Source organism: Sphaeramia orbicularis, chromosome 17 (genome assembly GCF_902148855.1).
Source record: "Sphaeramia orbicularis chromosome 17, fSphaOr1.1, whole genome shotgun sequence".
In the NCBI taxonomy this organism is placed as follows: Eukaryota; Metazoa; Chordata; class Actinopteri; order Kurtiformes; family Apogonidae; genus Sphaeramia; species Sphaeramia orbicularis.
This window is the reverse complement of record NC_043973.1, coordinates 45349445-45356149: the sequence shown is the minus strand read 5'-3', so window position 1 is coordinate 45356149 and position 6705 is coordinate 45349445. Positions and strand designations below refer to the sequence as shown.

The following is a 6705-nucleotide window of genomic DNA, read 5'->3' as shown; positions in this document are numbered from 1 at the left end:
AATAACGATAACGCGAATAATAATAGTAATAACACACTACTACTACTAATATAATAATAATAATATAATGATAATAATAATAAGTAGAAAACTAAAATTACAACAACACACATGCACACTGGATACAATAAACAACACAACTGCACAATCCCACTGTTTTGTTTACGTTGCTTTATGTTTGGAATGAATAATAATAAAATCAATTATTAAAACAGCAGTGAAAAACAGGGAACATTAGAGAGTATTAGTAGAAAAAAGTAACAAATTAGCAATAATAATAAGTAATTATGTTATAATATTATAAAATGATCTGTCTGTCTGTCTGTCTAGTAGTTGTAATAACAATTTATAAGTAAGTAATAAGTAATATAAGTATGTAAGTAATAGTAATAATGATAACAAAAATAATAACAGTGGTAGTAATAGTAATACTACTACTACTACTACTACTAATAATAATAATAGTAAGGAATAATAAACTGTATTAACAACAACAAACAAACTTTTTTATTTTTTATTTTCCGTCACATTGTCGTCTTTTTCTGCTTTTACCTGTTACAAGTCGTTCCTTTGCACTGATCTCTCAGCTTGGTCTCACAGTCGACCTGCTGACCTGTAACACACACACAAAGGCCTTAATATTCACCATACACTGGTCAGGTCATTGTCAGGTTGATAGAAGTGGTGCATTGTGGGAGCAGTCCTTACTCATCTGCTCAGTGCTGACAACCTGGTTTCTCTCTAGGTTGTCATTGGGGGGGGGTTTGGCGACTGGGCCCTGGGTTGGGGATCCCGGTCCCTCACTGGATCCGGTTCAGGTTCGATGTAGTTTGTCTCCTCGATCTCAGGAGCCGGACGCCGGTCCACACCGCCGTCTGGAAACGCGGTTCAGTTACTGACCACATTCTTACATTCATGAGGTTGAACTGTTTGGGACTGTGCTGTATATACTTAAAATAGTGTCCTGGTCCTTTTTTTACCTCGACTGCAGAAGGTAACACACCTTTATCTGAAGAAGGCAGGCCTTTATTTATAACTTTATTGGGTTGTAAATGTGATATATTCATATTTAATACAGAACCCCATTTTGAAAAAAAAAGATTTTAAAAATTCATAAAAAATTTTTAACTTTGATCTACTTTTCCCAGAATGTAATCAGATCTATTCTGGGTCACTGGCAATCTATAAAGCAAATTTGGTATGAATTCAACCAATAGTTTTGCTGCTAAAGTGTTAACGAACAAACAAACAAACCCCTTGTCTCCCCTTCAGGGGCAGGGTGATCATAACAATAACAACAAAACAGAACTAAAAACAGGCCATTTCACAATAGAAACTAGTAGTAGTAAATAACAAAAGTATTACTAGTTTCTGAGGTACATTAAAGGACAATTTCAAGCATTTTCACATTTCAGCGATGTGTATTGGTAAATAAATCGCACTTATGCAGAGTTAATTTGTGCAACTGCTGAAACTTTTGGCCAAGACTCTATTATGTGCTTTTCTACAAGCACAGCCCTTCCTTAACTGTTAAAAATAAAAGTATGCAATTGAGTTGAATCTATTAATTGCTAAACAGTGATTTAACTGTGTGTTGTCATCCTGTTGTGCTTGTAAGTTTCTACAAATGATAGCGTCACTCTGGGGTGCCGTTAAGGGGGGGGTAAATATGACAAGAAGCCAAAAGTTGGACAACCAAAGTTAAGTTTCCCTTTCGGCTTCACGCCAGTTACGGTGGAACCCCCACCCACCATCCACCCCCACGTATATACCTCCCACCCCTACACCACGTAGACAATCCCACCCCCCCACTCTGACGACAAATTTACAGATACTTTATTTTATGAAGGGCCCACAACGTTTACCTTTCAGGGGGCCCACAATTGCTACCCCAGGTGTTGCTTAAAAGGACACACACCTGCAGTGGCCAAAACCGTACAACACAACAACACTTCAGATGGGAGATCTAGAACTGCAAAGTATTGAAAACAGATCATATATGTTGAATGTATTAAATGGAACTGGTTTAAGTTTACATTATCCTTAAATGGCAGCACATTTCATGATAGTTATCAGAAGTATATCTGTATTATTTATCACCTGGCCTTCAGTCAAGATCCAGCTTTTACTTCTTCATGTCACCCTTAACGCCCTCTATTTTCAGAGACTCGACTTGTAATCGACACCTGGTTTTCATTTGATGGAAATAAGGCATACATACAGTATAAAAACCCACCTTTGTAGCAGAGATTGTCCCTGCAGCCTCCGGCATAACTAGATGGACAGGCAGAGCACGGAGCTCCATATTTATAAGGTGCATGACCCCACCAGTTCCCTCTGAAAAAGAACAGAAGGACACTTACCAAAGTTAGAAAAAGGCAGACAACAGGCAAACACAAAACTGGGCATTATATTATTATTATTATATTATTATTATATTATTATCATTACATTATCATTATTATTATTATTATTATTATTATTATTATTATATTATTATTATTATATTATTATTATTATTATATATCATTATTATTATTATATTATATTATATTATTATTATTTTATTATATTATATTATCATATCATTATTATTATTATTATTATCATCTCATTATTATTATTATTATTATTATTATTATTATTATCACCATCATCACATCATTATTATTATTCTGCTTAAATATATTTATTAAATTAAATTTCAAATACAGAATACACAGGTATTCAAACATAAAAAAAAGAAAAAAAAATCAAACAAAACCCCTTAACCACTTATTATTATATTATTATATTATATTATATTATATTATTATATTATCCACAAATAGCAAAAATTCTTGTAAAAATAATCACCATATCTCACTGAAAGAAGAAGAAACTTACGGTGGAGAGTAGTTGCAAACCAGATAAACAGCTTTAGCCCAGATCATCCCCCAGACGTTCATGTTGTAGCACACGTTGATGGCACAGCCGATACGGTTACTGGTCGCCCACACCAACTGAGAATTCAAATACGCACAAAATAGGAACGTTTGGTAAGAGTTTAGTCTTTGTCATGATTGACCTGGTCCTCGCCATTTTTTTTTTTTGTTTTGCAGGTTGTTTTGGAGTTAAAAGGTCATTTTCACTTCTGGATTTTAGTCTCTCATGTTATTTCTGATTATGTGTAACAAGAAAACTCGCATTGAAATTATTTTAACCTTGATTCACTAATCACAAAACCCCCAAGAGCCTGCATCTTGTGAACTGAAAACTCATCTACGTGAAACAGTTTGCCCATACATGTTTCAATACTAAAATGTCTCTGGTTACACTTTTAAAAGATAAATATACTTTTTAAAAGATTCCCAGAACCAAAGAAACACTTCCATCTTAAACAAAAAAAAAAAAGCATCTTTAGGATGCCTTCATATTAACAACAAAAAATTAATACGATTACCAGTACAGTAGGTAGGTATGATGATAATACTATAGCTTTTTCCATCGCTGCTCCAACCCTCTGGAACTCCCTCCAGCCTACCACCCGACACTGCTCCAACCTCAACACCTTTAAATCCCTTATAAAAACTCACTTATTTAAGATTGCTTTTAATGTTTTAATGCTTTTAATGTGTTGTTCAATGTTTAATGTTTTAATGTTTGTATATCTGCCTTTTGCACCTGCTTTTATCTGTTTTTAATGTGTTTGGTTTCTGTTTTTATCTGCTTTATGTAAAGTGTCTGAGTTCCATGAAAAGCGCTACAAAAATAAAGTATTATTATTATATTATTATTATTATTATTATATATATTATTATATATTATTATATTATATTATATTATTATATATTATCTCCCCATTGTCAGAGGCTTTAGAACTCACAAATGTCTCCAATTCAGTCCAATTCAATTTGGTCTTCTTTGTTCATTTAACTTTTTTTTTTTTTTTTTGCTGTTTGTTTTGGTATTAAAAGGTCATTTTCATCTCTAGATTTTATTTATTTATTTATTTTATTATTTATTTAATTAATAGGGACAGTGCATACTAATGAACATCTACAACAATTGCAGCTGTAAATATGCCAGATTGTAGCAGCAGTGCTAATTTCCATCTGTAGTCCCTAGGCAGGTGACAAGAAAGACAGTTGACAAAAAGGCAAAATATTGTAAAAGACATCATAAAAAGACAGTAACAGAAATGCAAACACCCTAAAACACACAGAACAACACAGTGAGGATGATCTACTGATGGTCACAGGCTTGGTTTTCCTTCATCCAATGTTTAAGTTGTGATTTGAAGGAGGCATATGATTGTGAGTCTCTTATGTTGAGTGGTAAACTGTTCCAATATTCAGTTCCAGTGACTGAAAGTGCAGTTTGTCCAAAAGTAGTGCACCTGCGTGGCACCTCACAGTCTCCTGGAGCTGTGGCCCTGGTGACCATCCCACTGACAGAGTGGGATTTGATAAAATCTGTCAAGGGAAGAAGGGCAAGTCCATGCAAGACTTTATATATCAGGCAAGCATTTTTAAAATTCACAAAATTATTAAAATTAAGAAATTTATATTTATCTAAAACAATGCAGTGGTGAAAATTAAATGTTTTTTTTATCAAATATTTTTATGGCTTTTTTAAAAAGTGATTCTATGGGTTTGAGGGATGTGCCAGCAGCAAGTGACCAGGAAGTTCTACAGTATTCAATATGAGAGAAAATCATGGAGTGTAAAAACATCTTAGCAGCATGTAGGGTCAAGAAGGGTCTGACTTGTTTAAAATTTTGTACATTAAAATTTACTGTCTTCTTCAGTCGCTTTATGTGTTGATTTTAGATTTTAGTCTCTCATGTTTTTTCTGAGGATTTGTGACAAGAAAATACCATGTTCCACATCTTCAGAGGCTTTAGAACCCACAGACGTCTCCAATTCGTCCACCTTCATTGTCCGCACTTTTCTGAAAGTTTGTTTTTTCGGACATTTTCAGTGTTGTTGGAAAGTTTCTGTTTAACCCAAAAAGACCCAATACTACTTTTGTGATAGTCCGCAAATGATTTTTTCCTCTATATTTAACCTTTCTGAAGTGATTTATCACCATTAATTGTAATAATATATTCTGTGTTTTGCATTTTTTTTGTGAACACCTGGTATTTTCCTGTGTTGAATTCAGTGATCATGTAGATGTTCATAAAAACTCAGATTAAAATTCAGGGTTATTAAATCAAAAAACAGAGAAAACTGAAGAAAAAGGTACTTTTAAAGCAAAATCTATCGTTTACTGAACATAATTCAAGTGTCTCCATCCACTGTCACTGATCCAACTCCATGGGTTTTACTGGTGAATCAATGTTGTAGAAGATGATGACGTTTCCATGGTAACTACAGAGCCTCTGAACATCCAAATGGGTCATATCTGATGACCATGGAAAGATGACAAACCGTATTTTGCACCAATTATTTACATGTATTGATAGGATTAGTGGATCAATAGGTGTTAAACAGTTTATATCAGTAGATGGTTTGTGTCACCGGTGGCTGTTTGGGTTTTCATGGGTTAAAGTTGCCTCCTTCCGCTGTTCCCTACCACTGAACAATGTGATTGGTGGCCTCGTGTCACTTCTAAATTCTGATTGGCTCACAGATAGAACCTTATAAACCAAGATAGAGTTTTCTTTTGCAGATTGAACTTCTCTTTCTGTTTTAAAACAAAGTAAAAAATGCAAAAACAAACAAAATACACATCAAATATTGAAAATAACCCATCTGATATAAGTATGTGAATAACCTTGAACCTTACAGAACCTTATAATTCCAAGGGGACAATAAATCCTCAGTTTCTGATTTAGTTTATTTATTTTTTATTTAATTTTTGTGCCTACTGTGTTGTTGTTTTAGCTGTTTGGCCTCTATAAATACAGAAAATAACTATTCTTTATTCCAATCTTAAAAGTCCAACATGCGTGGATTGGACTTGGAACTTTCCCTCACATTAAAACCTCTTGACTCGTTTGTATTATAACCACTAAGACATACAATATGACTGTGTTGTATTAGCTCTTACCTGAGTGTAATGAGTGCAGACGGGTCCTGAACATCTGAACGGGCAGTGTGGGTTACACTCCTGCGAGTACGGAAAGCTGTAGTACCTCACCTCATCACCAGGCCTGGACGTGGAAGGTAGGGGGGCGGTCCCTAAGGTAATGGATAAACAAATGGTAATAGTACGGTGGCCCTGAAGGGCAAACCACAACGACTAATCGCAAAGCACACAAGAAAAAGAAAATCACACAAACTAGAAAAAAACACAAGAAAAAAAAATCACACAAACTAGAAAAAAAAACAAGAAAAGAAAATCACACAAACTAGAAAAAAAACAAGAAAGAAACAAAAAACAAACTAGAAAAAACACAAGAAAAGAAAATCACACAAACTAGAAAAAAAAACACACAAGAAAAAAAATCACACAAACTAGAAAAAAAACCACACAAGAAAAAGAAATCACACAAACTAGAAAAAAACACACAAGAAAGAAAACACAAACTAGAAAAAAAACACACAAGAAAAAGAAAATCACACAAACTAGAAAAAAACCCACAAGAAAAAGAAAATCACACAAACTAGAAAAAAACACACAAAAAAAGAAAATCACACAAAGAAAAAAAAAACACAAGAAAAAAAATCACACAAAGAAAAAAAACAAACAAGAAAAAAAACACACAAGAAAAAGAAA

The 6705-nt window shown here is 33.7% G+C and overlaps 1 pseudogene; it reads right to left on the bottom strand.

The window, feature by feature from the left end:
* Window positions 1-548: 548 nt before the first annotated feature.
* Window positions 549-6705, bottom strand: part of LOC115437619 (cysteine-rich secretory protein LCCL domain-containing 1-like) — a 30394-nt pseudogene continuing 24237 nt past the window's right edge.